Below are 21500 nucleotides of genomic sequence, written 5' to 3' on the forward strand. Positions count from 1 at the left end.
AGAGAGGCAGCTACAGAGAATTCAACTTAACAGAGCAGAAACGTACTCCTGCTGGAACCAGTACCCGAGTAGGAAATCTTGAATTGTCATTGATGCTGGAGGCTCAGTGTGGACAAGCTTAAGATTGAAAATAAAAATAAAAATAAAAAATCATACTGAGGCTTCTGCATTTTTTTGAGTTTTGCCTTTAGCTCTACAAAGTTCTCAAGATGAAGATTACAGCAAAATGTCTTCTGGCTTCTGGCAGGGGGAGGAAAAGTAACAATTTTAAAATACACCAGAGCATTCCATTATTCTTAACAAGATCTTATCTTGAGAAAAACTATTTTGCCAGAGCCTAACCTACTGGGGTTTTAGCAGAGCCTAACCTATCTGGGGGAAAGGAGGTACCTAACTCCAACCGCCACTAATCATCTTGTACCATATAAGGAGCAGAAAGAAAAAATTGAGATGCATTTTTGAAATTCACAGCACAGGAGCTGAGGCTCACTAAAAGAGTAAAATCTAAATATGGGGCTGCGGAAAGCTTCCTCTCCCTCTGCACCTTACCATGATGTTATAAAACTCTATTTTCCACATTTTCCTTTACCAGCGCATCACATCTGCTGTTCAGCAACAATAAAAATCATTATAAAGCATACTTGAGAAACAGAGCAATGGGGTGGCATAAATGTTGAAGTTATCAGATTCAGTTATGACAGAAATGTTGACATTATCAGACCATGAATATAAACCATATTTGGTTAATATGCTAAGGGCTGTAATGAAAAACAAAAAAAATACACAACATTCAAGAACAATGAACAATGAAAGCAGAGAAATTGAAATTATAAAAATATATAAAAAATAAATGCTTGGCCGGGCACGGTGGCTCAAGCCTGTAATCCCAGCACTTTGGGAGGCCGAGACGTGCGGATCACAAGGTCAGGAAATCGAGACCATCCTGGCTAACCCCGTGAAACCCCGTCTCTACTAAAAAGTACAAAAAACTAGCCGGGCGAGGTGGCGGGCGCCTGTAGTCCCAGCTACTCGGGAGACTGAGGCAGGAGAATGGCCTGAACCCGGAAGGCGGAGCTTGCAGTGAGCTGAGAGCCGGCCACTGCACTCCAGTTTGGGCGACAGAGCGAGACTCCGTCTCAAAAAAATAAGTAAATAAATAAATACTTACTATAAAAAAACTGTAATAAAAATAAAAAATGGCTTTGAGAGGATCATTAGTAGACTGGACGAGCCTAAGTAAAGAATCTCTGAGCTTGAGGATATGTCAATAGAAACATCCCAAACTGAAAAACAAGGAAAAAACAACACTGGAAAAATGCAACAGAATATCCAAGAACTGTGGGACAACTACAAAAGCTGTAATATCTACAAAATTAAAATAATAGGAGAGCAAAGAGAGAAAGAAATAAAAGAAATAGGAGTAATAATGACTTAGAATTCCGCTAAATGAGTACCAAACACCAATCCACATATACAGGAAACTCAGAGAACACCAAGTGGTATCAATATAAAAAACTACACCCAGGAATATCATATCTCAACTGCAGAAAAATCAAAGATAAAGATCAAATCTTGAGTTAATCCAGTGAGAAAAAATACCTCTCCTATAAAGTGGAAAATATAAGAATTAATCCAACTTCTCAAACAAACAAACAAACAAAAAATACAAGCAAGAAGAGAGTAGAGTGAAATATTAAAAGTATTGGCAAGAGAAAATAAAGCAAAACATACACACACACAAACCACATCATCCTGAATTCTTTAGCCTGTAAAATTACAATGCAAAAGTGAAGGAATAATAGACTTTCTCAGACTTGTGAAAATTGCGGGGTTTGTCGCCAAAAGATCTACCTTGCAAGAAATGTTAGAAGTTCTTTAGAGAGAAAAAAAGTAATGTAGGCCAGAGACTTGGAGCTGCATGAAGAAAGAAAGAATATTAGAGAAGGAATAAATGAAAGTAAGATTGTAGTTTTAGTTTTCTTATTCCTATCTGATTTAATAGATAATGGTTTATCCAAAATAAAAATAACAATAATGTAATTGATGATTATAGCTTTTTCATCGAAATGAATGGTAACAACCCTACATGTGATTAGAGGGAGGAATTAGAAATATGTTGTTATTATAAGGTACTTGCACTACTTCTGAAATTGCGTTTCAAAGCAACCACTAAAAAAATGAAATAAAAATAAGCATAGTTGATACACTAAGAAGAGAGAAAACAGAATCATATAAAATGCTAAATCGAACCTACAGAAAGCAGAAAAAGAGAAGACAAAATAGGAACAAAGAACAAGGGCATCAAATAGAAAACATCAAACATGATAGATATTAATGTGACTATATCAGTGAGTACTTTAAATATCAATTGTCTAATAATATTAAGTTAGAAGACAGCAATTGTCAGGGTGAATTAAAAAGACTCAACTATGTGTTGCTTATAAGAAATCAACTTTAGGAACGAGACCGCCGGATCGGTGACTGCGCAGAGCTAGGTGACCCCCGGCCGCCGCCATGATGGGCCTCGAGTTTGGGAATCGGACGCAGATGCTGCATGTGATCTCCTACAGCTTGTCACCTTTTGAGGAGCAGCGCGCCTTGCCGCACTACTTCACTAAAGGAATCCCCAATGTGTTGCGCCGCACTCAAGAGGCTTTCCTTCGCATAATGCCTCCGTGTGTAGCATTTATCTTATTTATACCTGGGGTACTCAAGATTTCAAGAGATCCAAGGGGAAAGAATCCAGCTGCCTATGAAAATGACAGATGAGCAACGCATCCGGATGACAGTTTCCTGTCCTTGAAAGACCTTTCTCTGGAAGAGGAGTCTGCATTGTAAGGTCTTAAAGACACAATACACTTCCTATGGTCTGCAAAATAAAATAAAAGAAAAGAATAAAATAAAATAAAAGAATAAAACTAAAAAGAAAAAAAGGAAATCAACTTTATGAAGACACATCTAGATTAAAAGTGAAGGGATGGTGAAAATATGCCATACTAACACAGATAAAAAATCAATAGTCACTATAATAATGTCACACAGAACACACTTCAGAGTTAGGATAATTATCAGGGATAAGAAGAGGCATTACAAAATGATAAAAGATTGACTCTCCAAGAAAATAACAATTCTTAAGGTATATGTATTTCACAGAATGCCAAAATACATGAAGCAAAAGCTGATAGGACTACAAGAAGAAATAAATGAATCAATTGCTATAGTTGGAGACATCATCACTTCTCTATCAAAAATAGATAGATACAGCAGGCAGAAAACTAGTAAGGACATACTTTAACTCAACACCACCATCAGTTAACTGGATGTAATGAATATCTACAGAATAATTCATTCAACAATGCAGAATACACATTCTTCTCAAACTTACATGAAATTATCACCAAAATAGACCACATTTTCAGACATAAAAGATAACAAATTTAAAATAATAAAGACCACATAATGTCTACTCTCAGATTATGATTCAATCAAACTAGAAACCAACAACAGAAAGATAGCTGGAAAAAACCTCTCAAAATACTTGATGAGAAGACATACTCCTTAATTATACAATAAGAATGCAATTTATAATTGAAGAAGAAATTTCAACAGAAATTTAAGGTATTTTAAACTAAATAAAAATCAAATACAACAAAATGTATGAGATTCAGTGAGAGCAACGGTTAGAAAAAAATTATAGCATGTAACAGAAAATAAATTTTAAAATCAATTATCTACATGTTCACCTTAGGAACCTAGATAATAAAATAACAAGTTAAATTCAAATAAAGCAAAAGAAAAAAATTAGAGCCAAAATTAATTAAAGTAAAAATACAAAATCAATAAAGAAAATCTACAAAATAAAAATTGTATTTTTTGAAAAAAGTATACAGTTGATAAGCTTCTAGACAGGCTAACTTTAAAAAAAAACAGAGAAAACACAAATTATTACTAACAAAAGTGAAAATGGTGCCACTACTGCAGATCTGATGTACATTAAAGAAATAATAAAGGAATACTACAAACAACTTCATGCCCCACAATTTAATAACACAGATTAAATGGACTAATTTCTTGAAATAAACAATCTGCTAAAACCTACCTAAGAAGAAACAGACACTCTGAATAGGCCTATATCTACTAAATAAATTAAGTCAATGATTAATAACATTACAAAAAAGAAACCACCAGACCTAGATGGTTTCACTGGTGAATTCTACCAACACTTAAGTGAGAAATTATAAAATACCTTCCAGAAGATAGAAGCAGAAGGAAAACTTCCTAAATCATTCTATTGCTATGTAGCCAACACCATCCTAGCACCAAAACCAGACAAATATATTACCAAAAAAATCTAAAACCAACATCTCTTAAAAATATAGATGGCAAAATCCTCATCAAAATATTAACAAGTTAATTCAAAAATGTATCAAAATAATTATGCATTATGATCAAATGAGATTTATTCAGGTATGCATGGATGGTTCAACATTCAAAATTCAATTTATATAATACAATACATTAACAGGCTAAAGAAAAAAACCTACATAATCACATCAGTAGCTGCAGAAATAACATTTGAGAAAATTTAACACCTATTCATGACAAAAACTCTCAGCAAACTAGGAATAGAGGGGAACTCCCACAACTGGATAAATAACTTGTACAAATAATCTATAGCTAACACTATACATAATGGCGAGAAACTTGAAGCTTCCCTGTAAATATTAATGTTTATTCCATTTTCTGTTACTTAGAATAGAATATCTGAAATTGTGTAATTCATAAGGAAAGGAATTCCTTTCTTACAGTTCTGGAGGCTGAGAAGTAAAACGTCAAGGGACTATATCAGGTGAAAGTCTTCTTGCTGGTAGGACCGCTCTACACAATCTCCAGGTGGTACAGAGTATCACATGGTGAGAAGGCTTAGCATGCTAATATGCTAGCTCAGGTCTCTCTTCCTTTTCTTATAAAGCCACTAGTTCCCCTTCCATTACAAGCCACTAATCCAGTAATCTATCTATTAATTCATGAATGTATTAATTCATTCATGGGTGCAGAACCCTCATGATCCAATCTCCCCTTAAGGGCCTCACTTCTCAACACTGCCATACTGTGGACCAAGTTTCAATATGAGTTCTGGAGGGGACATTCAAACCACAGCAATCTAGAACAATGAAAGGATAGCACCTCGCGCCATTCTTTTTCCCATCATATTACAAATCCTTCCTAATGCAATAAGGTACATAGACTGGAAAGGAAAATATAAAACTGTCTTTGTTCACAGATAATATGATCAACTATGTGGAAAATCTGAAAGATCACAAACTCCTGAACTAATAAACAGTTACAGCAAGGTTATAGGATGTAAAGTTAATATACAGAAATCAACTGCTTTTCTATAGACGCACACAATAAGTAAGTCAAATTAGAAACAAAAAAAAAACATAAAATAAACAAATGATATAAACTCATCATTTTCATTTGGACCTCCAAAAATGAAATACTCAGATATAAATTTAACAAAATATGCATAATATGATTACTAGGAGAATTATAAAATTCTGATAAAAATTATCAAGGAAGAACCAAATAAATGGGGAGATATTCCAGGTCCATAGATAGGAAAACTCAATATTGTCAAGATGTCAGTTTTTCCTAAGTTGATTGATAGATTCAATACATTGCTAATCAAAATTGCAGTAAGCTTTTTTTGTGAATATTGACAACTGAATTCCAAAATTCATATGGAGAGGCCAAAGACCCCAGAAAAGCTAACTCAATATAGAAAGAGAAAAAAAAAAAAAAAAAAAGTCAGAAGACTGACATTATCTGACTTCAAGGCTTTCTACAGACCTACTGCATGAAAATAGTGTGATATTTCCAGAAGAATAGGCAAATAAATAAATTAAACAGAATAGTAAGCCCAGAAGTTGACTCAGGCAAATATAGTTAATTGATCTTTGACAAAGAAGCAAAAGCAATACAATGGAAAAAAGACAGTCCTTTCAACAAATGGCACTGGAATGACTGAACATTCATATTAAACAAAAGGATTAATAAACTGTCTACAAAATTAACTGAAAATAAATTATATACATAAATAAGAAATGCAAAACTATGAAACTCCTAGGAGATAATATTTTAAATATCTGAATTCCTTTGCTTTTGTTGATGATATACAGAGATAATACTGAAGCCATGGTTTTTGAAATAAATAATTAATAAGCTGAACTTTATTAAAATTTAAAACTCTGCTCTTCAAAAGACATTGTGAAGAGAATGAGAATATATACCAAAGACTGGAAAAAAAATATTTGAAAAAGACATATCTGATAAACAACTATTACCCAAAATGTATTTTAAAAACTCACTTAAAACTCAACAATAACAATAATGCTTGATTAAAAATGGCCAGAAGATCTCAACAGGCACCTCATCAAGGAATATAAACAGATGGCAAATAAACATATGAAAACAAGCTCCACATCATGTCCTTAGGGTACTGAAAATTAAAACAACAATGAAATACCACCAAACACTTATTTAAATGGTTGAAATTAAAGCACTGACAAAATTAAATGCTGATGATGATGTGGGACAACAAGAATTCTCATTCATTGCTGGTGGAAATTTAAAATGTTACAGCATCTTTGGAAGCCAACTTGTCAGTTTCTTACAAAACTAAATATATTCTGGCCATAGTTTTCAGCCATTATGCTCCATGGAATTTATTCAAATGAGTCAAAAATTTATATTCACATGAAAATCTGCATATAGACATATATGTAGCTTTGTTCCTAATTGCCAAAATTTCATTCAGTAGGTGAATTGATAAATAAACTGTTGTACATGAATACTTTAGAATATTATTAAGTACTAAAATTAAATGACTTATCAGGCCATAAAAAGACATGGAGGAAACTTCAATGCACATTGCTAAATTAAGGAAGCCAATGTGAGAAGGCTACATACTATATTAGTTCAAAATATGACATGCTAGAAAAGGTAAAACTATGGAGACATTAAAAAGATCAGTGTTTTCAAGGGATAAGAGAACACCCATAAAATGCTTAACATCAAGAAAGAACCTAATGCCAACACTATGAACTTTGGTTGATAATGATGGCTGTGTAGGTTCAGTAATTGTAACAAATTTACCACCCTAGTGCAGGATATTGATAAGGAGGATGTTGTATATCTGTGGGGATACTAAGTATATGATAATTCTCTATACTTTCCAATCAACTGGTCTGCAATCCTAAAACTCCTCTACAGAATAATATCTATTTGAACATTTTATGTCAAAGTACATGTTTAGTGTTCATTTGGCAAACAATTGGAAATCATTACTATCTTTTGTACATAAAAAATGAATTCCTTTAAATCTGTTGCAGGAAAGAAAATAACTCACCAACTGGTGAGTTAACTCACCTACCAATCTCATTAAGCCTTTCTTATTGTAACACCGTAATATTGTGGTATTATGATTCAAATACTTCCTTTAATGAGAAGAAAAGTTCAATGTATTAGTAGACACTTGATGTATCTGAATTTTTAGGCCCATTAATCTTGCTCTATTTCTTGGCAACAGATTACGAACTACTCTATAGCCACTGCGTTTGATTACTAGATTAATTGATGAGACTCTTGCCAAAATAAGTGAGTGCATTGAGCATTAGAATAAAGACTTCAAAATATTTTCCTTTGTTTAGTTTTATTTTTTTAACAAAATTAAAGTCAGGTTTTTCCCTTGTCGCCAGTGGTACCTTCTTCACTTCAGTTCTTGCTAAAAGAAAGAGATCTAAGTAGTAACCTCATAATTCTCCAGCTGAATTGAATCAACTTTCAATGGAAATAATTATTTAACATCAAATATTCAAACCATTCTCTTTGTCATATCTCCAGATAAACATTCTATTAATTCATTTAACCCATAAACAATTATTTTTAGTATTATGTCTAAGTAGAGTACATTTCAAGTTATGTACTTGAAACATTAGGTACTAAGTAGAGTACATTTCAAGTCCTTCAGAAATTCTGAAATAAATATGACATATAACCAAGGTGCTTAATATATTGTGAGCACTGACTAATCAAAACAGATACTCAACAATCAAAGAAAATTTTGGCTGGTATTCTGCATAGTTTTTTCCAAGTGGAATTCACAGTGTAATGGGAAAAGAGAGAGGAATAAACGACTATAAGTAAGAAAAAAAACATGTAATGTCCAAATTATCGCATATGCAAAAATAAGCAAACAGCGGAGAAGGCAGTTAGAAAGTTTTCAGAGAAAACGTAGGATTTGAGCTAAAAGTTGAAAATCAAAGAAAGAACAAAAAATTATAAAATTGAAAAATAACCTCTCCAAAACCAAAATGGAAATATAATATAGATATAGCCATTAACAAAGTTATAGTATATATATGGAACACAAATATTAAATGTTTGTCATGTCTATATATCAAGGATAGAAATAAACTTCATATGTAGCCAAAAATTACTGTTCATTTTGGTGTGTATAAACAAAACACTGCATGTATACATATGTAACAAACATGCATGTTGTGCACATGTACCTTAGAACTTAAAGTGTAATAAAAAAAAAAAAAACGAAGAAATGTACTAGCCCAGTAGAAATATGCATAACTGAAACATGTTATAACTGAAGTAATAACTCTTCACCAATTAAGACTTGCATTTTAAAACAGTATTTAAAATGGTATCTACAGATACTCATCTGTAGATTTAGGGAAAGAAAATAATTTGTGCATTACGGAAAGTATATTTCTATAATGAATACATTGCTCAGGATTGATTATCTTATGCTGCCATGTTTAACTTAATTAAGTTTTCTTTTGCACTCACTCAAAATCTGCTCATACCTAGGTGAATCATTAGGACAGTTCAATGATTGATTTGATATCTATCTCAAAGTCCTATCACTTTCAACAAGTAGGCTACAGAATATGGTGACAGGGAAGTGGCCTGGAGAGCCCAATTTTATTCCCTTGATTCTGAAGATACACACTCAAGTTGTACTCACAATCATTTGGCCCAAACTCATACCTTGATTTCCCAGTGACTTCCAGAATGCTAAGAAGTATACCCAGCAAGGAGAGGGGAACTAGATACTGGTTTTCACAAGTAATGTCTCCTAAAAATACACATTCATTACGTCTACTTTGACAAGTAAACATGGAGAGTAAACATACCTGTAATCAAATATAAGGAAGATTGAAGAGTTCATGACTTTACTGTGTGTGTGTGTGTGTGTGTGTGTGTTTTAAAGAGAATAGAATGTGTTTCAAGTTGTTTGTGTAGTCTGTGATTTCTTTCAGCAGTGTTTCATAGTTTTCTTTGTAGAGATCTTTCAACCCCCTTGGTTAGGTATATGCCAAATAATTTTGTTTCATTTTTTGCAACTGTTGTAAAAGGGGTTGGGTTTTTTATTTGATTCTCATCTTGGTCATTGTTGGTTGTTGGTTAATATCAATAGCAGTGCTATTGATTTGTGTACACTGATTTTGTATCCTGAAACTATACTGAATTCATTTATCAGATCTAGGAGAATTTTGGAGGAGTCTTTACGGTTTTTTAGGGATACCATCATATCATTGGTGACTAGCAACAATGTGACTTCCTCTTTACTGATCTGGATGCCCTTTATTTATTTCTTCTGTCTGATTGCTCTGGCTAGCACTTCTGGTACTATGTTAAATAGAAGGGGTGAAAGTGGGCATCCTTGTCTTGTTCCAGTTTTAAGGGGAAATGCTTTCAATTCTTCCCTGTTCAGTATAATGTTGGCTGTAGGTTGCCATAGATGGCTTTTATTACCATGATGTATATCTCTTGTGTGCTGATTTTGATGAAGGTTTTAGTCATCAAGTGATGCTGGATTTTGTCAAATTCTTTTTCTACATCATTGAGATGATCATATGATTTTTGTTTTAATTCTGTTTTTGTGATATGCTACATTTATGGACTTGCAGATGTTGAACCATCCTTGCATTCCTCATATGAAACCCACTTGATCATGGAATTTTCTTTTTGAATTCAGTTAGCTAGTTTTTTTTAAGTGTTTTTGCATCAACGTTCATCTGTGATATTGTTCTGTAGCTTTCTTTTATGTTATGTCCTTTGTTGGTTTGGTATTAGGGTGATACTTGGCTTCGTAGAACGATTTAGGGAGGATTCCCTCTTTCTCTATCTTTTGAAATAATTTCAGTATGATTGGTTGTCAATTCTTCTTTGAATGCCTGATAGAATTCAGCTATGATTTCATCTGATCCTGGACTTTTGTTATTGGCAATTTTTTCTATTACTCTTTCAATCTTGCTACTTGTTATTGGTCTGTTCAGAGTTTCTGTTTCTTCCTGATTTAATCTAGGTGGATTGTATATTTCTAGGAATTTATCCATCTCTTGTAGATTTTCTAGTTCATATGCATAAAAGTGTTCATAGTAGCCTTGAGAAATCTTTTGTATTTCTGTGGTATCAGTTGTAAATCTCTTATTTCATTTCTAATTGATCATATTTGTATCTTCTCACTTCTTTTTTGATTAATCTCACTAATGGTCTATCAATTTTGTTTTTTTTTTCAAAGAACCGACTTTTTGTTTTATTTATCTTTTGCATTTTTTTGTTCCATTTTCATCTAGTGCAGCTCTCATCTTTATTATTTCTTTTATTATGCTAGACATGAGTTTTGTTTGTTATTGCTTCTCTAGTTCCTAGAGGTATGACCTTAGATTATCTATTTGTGCCCTTTCAGACTTTTTGATTATAGGTATTGAATGCTATGAACTTTCCTGCTGTGTCTCATAGGTTTTGATACCTTTTATCACTATTGTTGTTTAGTTTAAAGAATTTTTAAAATCATGCCTGTGAATGAGTAGAATCAATATTGTGAAATGACCATACTTCCAAAAGCAATCTATAAATTCAGTGCAACTCTCATCAAAATACCATCATCATTCTTCACAGAACAATAAAAAAAATCCTAAAATTCATATGGAACAACAACAACAAAAAAGCCTGCATAATCAAAGGAAGACTAAACAAAAAGAACAAATCTGGAGGCACCAGGTTACCCAATTTTGAACTATACTATAAGTTCATAGTCACCAAAACAGCATGGTACTTGTATAAAAATGGTCGTAAAGACCAATGGAATAGGATGCAGAAGCCAGAAGTAAAGCCAAATACTTACAGCCAACTGACCTTTGACAAAGCAAATAAAAGCATAAAGTGGGGAAAGGATAACATATTCAACAAATTATGCTGGGATAATTGGCAAGCCACACCTAAAAGAATAAAGCTGGAGCCTCATCTCTCAATTTATACAAAAATCAACTCAAGATGCATCAAAGACTAAAATCTAAGACCCAAAATTATAAATATTCTATGAGATAACATTGGAAAAACTCTTATAGACATTAGTTTAGGCAAAGAGCTCATGACCAAGAACCCAAAAGCAAATGTAACAAAAACAAAGACAAATAGATGGGACCAAATTAAATAAAAAAAATCTCCACAACAAAAGAAATAATCATCAGAGTAAACAGACAACCCACAGAGTGGGAGAAAATCTTCACAAACTGTGCATCCAATAAAAGACTAATATCTAGAATCTACAAGGAACTCAAACAAATCAGCAAAATAATAATAATAATAATAATAATAATAATAATAATAATAATAATTCCAACAAGAAGTGGACAAAGGAAATTAATAGACACTTCTTAACAGAAGATATGCAAATGACCAACAAACATATGAAACAATCCTCAGCATCACTAATTAACAGGGAAATGCAAATCAAAAGCACATGTGATACCACCTTACTCTTTCAAGAATGGCCATATTTTAAAAATTAAAAAATAACAGATGTTGGTGTAGATGTGGTAAAAAGGGAACACTTTTACACTGTTGGTGGGAATGTAAACTAGTACAACCATTATGAAAAACAGTATGAAGAGTCATTAAAGAATTAAGAGCAGAACTACTGTTTGATCAAAAAATCCCACTACTGGATATCTATCCAAAGAAAAATAAGTCATTATATGAAGAAAATACTTGCAAATACTTGTTTATAGTGGCACAATTCACAATTGCAAAAATATGGAACCAGCTAAATGTCCATCAGCCGATGAGTAGATAAAGTGTGATATATATGTGTGTGTATATATATATATACACACACATCACATTTACAAATACACATATCACACATATATATACATATCATATATACATATATGATATACATATATATATCCGCTATATATATATATATAGCTTTCTTTTTATGTTATGTCCTTTCTTGGTTTGGTATTAGGGTGATACTTGGCTTTGTAGAATGATTTAGGGAGGATTCCCTCTTTATCTTTTGAAATAATTTCAGTAAGATTGGTTGTCAATTCTTCTTTGAATGCTATTATATATAATCAGAATACTACTCAGCCGTGTAAAGGAATAAAATAATGACATTCACAGCAGCCTGGATGGAGTTGCAGACCATTATTCTAAGTGAAGTAACCCAGAAATGGAAAATCAAACATTGTGTGTTCTTACTTATAAGTTGGAACTAAGCTATGAGGATACAAAGGCATAAGAATGATATAATGAATTTTGGGGACTCGGGGGATAATGGTGGGGTTGTGAGGGATAAAAGACTACACATTGGATACAGTGTGCACTGCTTGGGCGATAGGTGCACCAGAATCTCAGAAATTGTCACTAAATAACTTTTCCATGTAACCACATACCACCTGCTTTCCTAAATCTATTGAAATAAGAATAAAAATAGGCTGGAGCCAGTGGCTCAAACCTGTAGTCCTAGCACTTTGGGAGCCTGAGGTGGGCCAATCGCTTGAGGCCAGGAGTTTGAGATGAGCCTGGGCAACATGGCGAAATCTAGCCTCTGGGAGAAATAAAAAGAAAAATATATTAGCCAGACCTGGTGGTGCACGCCTATAGTCTCAGCTATTCAGGAGGCTGAAATGGAAAGATTGCTTGAGCCCAGGAGGTGGAGGCTGCAGTAAGCCATGGTCACACCACTGCACTCCAGCCTGGGTGACAGAGAGAGAACCTGTCTCAGAAATAAGTAGGTCAATAAATAAATAAAGTAAAATAATATGAAAATATAATAAGTAAATAAAAACTTTAAAAACTTACTGAATAGAATAAATTGATGAATAAAAGAACAAAAAACATTTATTTTTTAAAAAATAAAATAAAGTAAAATTTTGGTCTTAAGATAGGAATTGGGCAGGATAGCCAAGGGAAGAGAAAAACTCAAAAAAAGACCATTGGAGTGCTATTTAGTACGGTGTGTGCAGATGCTAAGGGCCTGAATAAGGATGAAATTATAGGAATTTAAAAAATACGCAAGGGAACTTAGGAAAGCAACAAGCTTCAGATTTCAAAAATGATTGAAATTTGAGTATGAGAAGAAAAGGAGTCACAAACATGACTATGATCTTCAAAAGAAGTAAAAGACTCCTCAAGCTCTCTGTTTAGTACTTCTCTTCACAATGTAAAAGAAAAAAAATTCATACTGAGAAAAAGAAAAAAAAAATTACAACAAACCACTCACAGAAATGTGCATAGTCACCTAAAATTATCTCTACCAGATTATAAAAACACCAGTTACACAGCAATGGAATTCCTCAGTTGTTTCCCTGACCATGGAAGAAGACAAGCCCTTTGGGTGCCACTTTAAGTTTCAGGGTTAAAAATATTAAGTTTCCTATCTTTGGCATAAAAATGGGGTCATAGAGAGGATATATTGAACTGTTATTGAGTAGTTCTGTGTATACTGTAGTAGGTTCTGTGTTTTATTTTTATTTGGCTCTGCCACTAAGGCTTTTTGTGATTCTGGAAATATAATTCAACTTTTCCTGGATCTTTTTTTTTTTTTTCCTCATAAAGTGACACTTTCAATTAAACCAGAGGATCTAAACTCTTCAGCTCATACATTACTAAACTTTACCGATGAATTGACCCATACTATTGTCTTAACATTGCCTAATTCAAGGTTTCTTAATCACTTACGGAACATGTCCTACTATCCAAGATTTAATTACATAAATTATGTACTTAATAAGAGAAAGTTGAAAAATTAAATATAAATTTTTTAATAAATTATACATTACAAATTTATATAAAAACTTATGAATAAAATTATTGTTCCAAGTTTTTTCCTGGGATTTTGTTTTATTACATTTATACAGTGAAAGCACTTTATAAGGTAGCCTTTGTTATACTAGAATGTTAAATCAAGACAGAGTTGGAACCTAGATGGAACTAATTTTTTCAAAATAGAGTTATTTGGTAACCAAAAAATGTAATAATATCAGTATTTCAATTGTTATTCCTGGGTATTTGTAAACATGGGAGTCATGGGAATCTTTCTGATCTTTCCCAATAATTATTGGGACTCTTCAGAAAGCATTTCTTTCAAATAACAGGCATGCTACCTTATTGTGGGTTTGATGGTAAAATTCTTAACATTTTACAATCTTCCTAAGAGATGTCTCTTTTTGCAAGTGCTAAGTAATATGTTGTTATTAATGCATCAGCTATCAATATGTTTATTTTCAATACAGCATTTCAGGATCAAGTAGTTTATTTATTATACCATTTTTTTCTTTTTTTTTCCAGAGTAAGGGTAGAAAAGCAAAGACCTGCTAAAAGTTAAAAATATAACTTTTCTTTATGTTAGGGGGAGAAATAAGCCTCTGAACCCAAAATGGCAGCTAAGAAAGGGTAGTATTTATAGAAGCTAGAATATGAAAGGAAATGTCAGGAGATGTCAAAATTGATTGAAATGCTCAAGCCTGACAGCTCTGAAATTTGCAAGTTGAATACCTGCCACAATTTGTGAATGATCCTCTATATTCTTAAACTGCTTGGTTTAGCTAGCATTGTGATAGAAATGGATGAGAGAAGCCAAGAAACTATAAGGTATATCTTAGTGCCATTTCATTCCTAAAACTTGCCCTAATACATGTTATTCTGCAATTTAAAACATGGCAAAAAAGTATATATGGATATTGATTAGAAATTTATCCTCTAGTGACTCTTTTCTATGTCATACACGAATAATTTCAAAATGTAAACACTTTCAAATAACGTTTTTTCTACTGAAGTGCTTACTTATTATTTAAATGATCTGTACATGAATGCATGCTCTTTAATTAAATATATTTATTTACCTGCTATTTTGTATTTACTTAGGTACAGTTGTGTGTGTCTGTTTGTGTATGTAACAGTTAAATAGTCACTTGACATATGGTACTGAAGAATCTGTGCAGCTTTATTAAATAAGATTGGCTGAATTGCAGAATGCTCTAAACAACTAGGCAAGAAAATAATAAATAAGCATTGACAAAAGAAAATGCATAGAAGACAGTCAGGATCTGTTGGATAATCAAGGGTAACACAGGCAATTTAAAGCTTCCCATCTATTTAAAGTTTACCAGTGGGGATGTTTACAAGTGTTGAAACAAAACTAGAATGGAAAACAAAATTATTTGATTTTAGCTAAATCAAAACAAGGTAAAGGATAAAGCAGAGAGATATTTATTTCAGTCTTTGTAGAGATTCTTTTTAGTCTAGCAAAATTCAAGTACATACTATCACTGCTCTACCTTTATATTCTTTAAACACATACACATACCCAACCACATATATACATAATATTTCAAATATAGAAAGAAATAACTATAGCTTTATAGTTAAAATACTGTTCCATAATACACCACTCTACAAATATAAAAAAAAATTTGACTCTAACTGGTATTTACTGATAAAATAATGCCAAAAGGTGCATATTAGTAGAGACTGAGCATCTTAGTTGTGTTCTTTCTTTATTCTTCTATTAGAAGCAAAATGATGTCTTTGTAAACATTACATATTTTGTTAAAAAAATTGACAAATTACAAATCCTCAATCTTTCCAAAAGAACAACAATGCTAAAGAAAACATACAAAAATTTAACATTTCACTAATGAATAACAATTTTCTTCTTTTTTAATAGAGTTTTTCAAAATGGAGAGAAACTGGAGGATTGACTTCAAAAAACAGTTGCATAAAATATAGTTATCCTTATATAGTATCAGAAGATAGGAAAATCATATTCAAATGCATACATTTATTTTAAAAAAATAAATATTATTCAAAGGCCTGATGTCAATAAATACCAACATCCTTAACAAATTTGAGAAATAGGTTCTGGAAATTTCACCACCAACAATAAAAAATGTAGAAAGCCCTGATCTAATTACTATTCAGGAATGTAATTCTTTTGTTGTAATTAAAGGGGAAAAGGGAAAACAAGTGAGAAGCTAACAAAGAGAAATACTTTAAGTGTTTTTACCTTCCTTTAGGGATAGTGTACCTTTCCTACTTAGATGGACTCTATCATCATCAGAACTTTGGTATATGTTTACTACTCCATCTTCGTTTAAACCTGGTACTACTGCCCAAGTCACTCCCAACCCATCCACCTCCATTTGAGTAGCCTGTATTTCCTGTGGTCTTGTCATTTTATTCTATCCTTTACTGAATTTTAATGTCACCATTCCCCTATCTGGTTGAAATGATTATGACTTTAGAGCCAATGGCTGCAACTTTAGTACAATTCATTAAACTTTAATCAAATGGTGACTTTAGAGCCAATTATATGGCAAATATTAAACTCTCAAAGGTCATTGAAATAAATGAATAAAGGTAATATAGCAGTGTGATAACTTCAGATTGTGTAGTACTTATTGCAAATAAATTATGAGCAAAACAAACTATCTATATTCAAATTGTATTTAAAATTTTTAATGTAATCTAAAAGATAGCCTAATTGCTGGTATAATCTGTCAGATAAATAGAATAATCAAATAAGTAAAGTTAGCTAAATCTAACTATGTAGAAATATATTTGTGGTAATAGGTGATGTGGTTTGGCGCTGTATTCCCACCCAAATCTCATCTTGAATTGTAATCCCTGTAGGTTGAGGGAGGGACCTGTAATTCTCATGTGTCAAGGGAGGGAAGTGATTGGATTATGACACTGTTCTTGTGATAGTGAGTGAATTCTCATGAGATCTGATGGCTTTATAAATAATAGTTTTTCCTGTACTGATACAGGTGCACTCTCTCTCTTGCCTGCTGCCACGTAAGACATGCCTGCTTCCCCTTTCACCAGGATTGTAAGTTTTCTGAGGCCTCCCAAGCCATGTGGAACTGTGAATCAATTAAACCTCTTTCCTTTATAAGTACCTAGTCTTGGGTATTTCTTTGTAGCAGTGTAAGAATGGATCAATACAGTAAATTTGTACTACAGATACCCAACAATGTGGAAGCGACTTTGGAACTGGGGAACAGGCAGAAGTTGGGACAGTTTGAAGGGCTCAGAAGTAGATAGGAAGATGTGGGGAAGTTTGGAACTTCCTAGAGGCTTGTTGAATAACTTTGACCAAAATGCTGATAATGATGTGGTCTCAGATGGAGATGAGGAACTTATTGGGAACTGGAGTAAACATCACTCCTGCTATGCTTTAGCAAACAGACTGGAGGCATTTTACCCTGCCTTAGAGATATGTGGAACTTTGAGCCTGAGAGCTATGATTTAGGGTATCTGACAGAAGAAATTTCCAAGCAGCAAAGTGTTCAAGAGGTGACAGAGAGTAAAAGTTTGAAAAACCTGGAGCCTGACGAATGCAAGAGAAAAGCAAAACTCATTCTCTGGGAAGAAATTCAAGCCAGCTGCAGAAATTTGCATAAGTAACAAGGAACCAAATTCTAGTTACCAAGATAATAGGGAAAATGTCTCCAGGGTACGTCAGAGACCTTGGCTGCAATCCCTCCCATCACAGGCTTGGAGGCCTGGGAAGGAAAATGATTTAATGGGAGAGTCCCAGGGCTTGACTGCTATGTGCAGCCTTCTGAACATGGGGCCCTGTTTCCAGGGTTTTTCAGCTCCAGTCTTGGCTAAAAGGGGCCAAGGTACAGATTGAACTGTGGCTGCAATGAGGGTGCAGGCCACATCTTGATGGCTTTCATGTGGTGTTGGACCTGTGGATACACAGAAGTCAGGAATTAAGGTTTGGGAACCTCTACCTAGATTTCAGAAGATGTATAGAAATGCCTGAATCTCCAGGCAGAAGTTTGCTGCAGGGGAAGAGCCCTCATCGAGAATCTCTGCTAGGCAATGTGAAAGGAAAATGTGAGGTTGGAATCCCCACTCATAGTCCCCACTGGGGCACTGTTTAGTGGAGCTGTGAGATGAGGGCCATCATCCTCCAGACCCCAAAATGGTAGATCAACAGACAGCTTGCACTGTGCACCTGGAAAAGTCACAGACACTCAACACCAGCCTGTGAAAGCAGCCAGGAGGGGAACTGTACTCTACAAAGTCATAGGGGTGGGATTTCCCAAGACCATGGGAGCCCAACTGTTGCATCAGCATGACCTGGATGTGAGATATAAAGTTAAAGGAGGTTATTGTGGAGCTTTAAGATTTAATAACTACCTTATTGGATTTCAGACTTGTATGGGGCCTGTAGCCCCTTTGTTTTGGCCAATCTCTCTCATTTGGAATGTAAACATGTACCCAATGCCTGTAACCCCATTGTATCTTGGAAGTAACTAACTTGCTTTTGATTTCACAGGTTCATATGTGGAAGGAAACTGACTTGTCTCAGATGAGACTTTGGACTTTGACTTTTAAGCTAATGCTGAAATGAGTTAAGACTTTGTGGGATTGTTGAGAAAACATGATTGGTTTTGAAGTGTATAAACGACATAAGATTTGGGGAGTGGGCAGGGGCAGAATGATATGGTTTGGCCCCGTGTCCCCAGTCAAATCTCATTTCTAATTGTAATTCCCACATGTTGAGAGAGGAAACTATAATCCTGTTTACAGGGAAAGAAGTTATTGAATTATGGGGGTGGTTTCCCCCATGCTATTCTCATGATAGTGAGTGTATTCTCATGTGATCTGATGGTTTTATCATGCTTTTTTTCCTTTTTTAATTATTGCACTTTAAGTTCTAGGGTACATATGCACAACGATAAATGGACTCTTTCTTACCTGCTGCCACATAAGATGTGTCTGCTTCCCTTTCCACCACGATTGTGAGTTTCCTGAGTCCTCCCCAGCCATGTGTCAATCTAACCTCTTTCCTTTATAGACTACCCAGTCTCAGGTATTCTATCTAACAGTGTGAGAATAGACAAATATAACAGGAATATTAGCTTTCTGTTTTATGTAAGAATTTAGTTTTTTAAAATCAATTTGAGTTAAATATTGAAGAATAATGACACAGTAGAAAGAGCAGGTTATTTTTAACGGGTTAATCTGAACTTGAATCTCAGGTTTGTTGTTTATTGCTCTCTGATCATGGGGAAGTTACAAGCACTCTCAGCCTCGATTACCTCTGTGTGCAAATAGGCATGTAATTAGTGTTGTAAATGAGAAAATATCCTAACTTGGTGATCACCTTTGGAAGTTACTTGGTAATATTTGGTCTCGCATTAAGTTGCCAGCTCTACTTTTTCCCATAAGATAACTCATGTACTTATTTAACTTTTAAGATCCTAAAATCAAATATGATGTGACATCAAAATCCAGTAGAGAGAACTAAAGAAAGAAAAGGGATTTAGTATCACCTCTGCCACTTGATGGGTGTGCACTATTGAGGAAAATACTTTAAAATCCAAGCCTCATATTTCTGAAAACTAAGGACAAAACTATGCAAACTACCTATCTCATATGGATGCTGTGGAGATTAAGTTAGAGAACACATGTGAATAATTGAAAATTATGTTTGTATTAAGTGTAAATGAGACTAAAACTGAAAGTATGACTCAATATCATTCTAAATAAAAGTGAAAGAAAAGTGGAAGAGTAAGGCTTCAGTGGATGATTTTTTGGTTAAAATTTGTTATACTACTTATTTTATCAAACTAGTGTTTATTTGAAATAAAAAAACAAGTGCTTTTTAAACCATACAAATAGAATCACATAGAGTAGTCAATCAGACAATAATATGTTGAATATACAGATTATTTTGGAATTAGGGACAGTGGAGACATCTGAGGCATAACACTTGGTAAGATTTCTACCTTATCAAAAGAAAATCTTAGGCCAGGCACAGTGGCTCACGCCTGTAATCCCAGCACTTTGGGAGGCCTAGGGGGGTAGATCACCTGAGGTCAGGAGTTTGAGACCAGCCTGGCCAGCATGGCGAAACCCCATCTCTACTAAAAATACAAAAATTAGTCGGGCGTGGTGGCAAGCACGTATAATCCCAGCTACTTGGGAGGCTGAGATGAGAGAATGGCTTGAACCTGGAAGGTGGTGGTTGCAATGAGCGGAGATCGTGCCACTGCACTCCAGCCTGGGTGACAGAGCAAGACTCCGTCTGAAAAAAGAAAAAAACAAAAAAAAAGAAAGAGAATCTTCAAGCATGCCAATATAAAGGCAAAGACTTAAGGTAACAGGTAGAACAATGAGTTGGAGCGAGGTCCAGAAACTGGGAACCTCCATAAAGCTGCTAGTCCCAGTCTCACAGAATGAGTTGACTTTAAATCCATGACAGAAAGGATTAAGGTTTGTATCAAATGCAGGTAGTGTTTTCAAATTCAGTGACAGTGGAGAGTTAAGTGTGTGGACAGGGATACAACAGGGGAAACATAGCACGGGTGATGATTGATAACTCATGAGACAGGAATGAATTGGCAAACCATGTTTTTCAATGGAAGTCCCTTTGTTAATAAGAGACAAATAGGAAAACCATACTCTACCTTTTAGGATGAAGGGTTAGCAGTAGACATATCTAGGAGTGAACTCTAAAGGAGAAGAGTTGTGTGTACCTATTGCTAGGTTTTCAAAGAAAATGTATGCTAAATTTCAGACAGAAGAGTTTCTCTAAAAAAGCAATGTCATCAGTAAATATATAAAAAGAGCATGTGCCACATTTTATTAAAAACAATTAAATTACAAAATGATCAAAATACTCTTATTGTAATCATTTGATCATATTTATTATTCATGATATTAAAAACACATTTTGTATTATGCATATTATGGCAATTCTAACAAGTTTATGTAGAGGTGGCTCATCTTTTCATTACCTTCTTTTGTTTTGGTTTTCTTAATCCTTTTTCATGGTGAAATTGTATTACAGCATATGATTCAGAAGATAACTACTTTATTACACATATACGAAAGGAAATTAACCATATACTTGAGATAAAGTTTGTCATGGACATAGAAAATCTCTTAATCTCTAAATATATAAAAAATCTCATTTATTTAATTCTTTCACCCATTACTAAGTTATTACTTATTCATTTATTTTATTAAAGACATTGAAACTTTAAAATTACTCAGGAGTTTAAGACCAGTATAATCTCTACTTTCTAGTAATTATGGAAGAAATGAGAAAAGATTTGATTATTTTCTCTAAACAAATTAACTTTGAGATATCATTCTTTTAT

General features: G+C 33.7%; 1 pseudogene; it reads left to right on the top strand.

Annotated features, from left to right (window-relative positions):
* Positions 1-2517: 2517 nt before the first annotated feature.
* Positions 2518-2769, top strand: LOC108521351 (cytochrome b-c1 complex subunit 8 pseudogene; annotated as a pseudogene).
* Positions 2770-21500: the final 18731 nt, after the last annotated feature.

The sequence above is a fragment of the Rhinopithecus bieti genome, unplaced genomic scaffold (genome assembly GCF_001698545.2).
Source record: "Rhinopithecus bieti isolate Rb0 unplaced genomic scaffold, ASM169854v2 scaffold_60143, whole genome shotgun sequence".
In the NCBI taxonomy this organism is placed as follows: domain Eukaryota; kingdom Metazoa; phylum Chordata; class Mammalia; order Primates; family Cercopithecidae; genus Rhinopithecus; species Rhinopithecus bieti.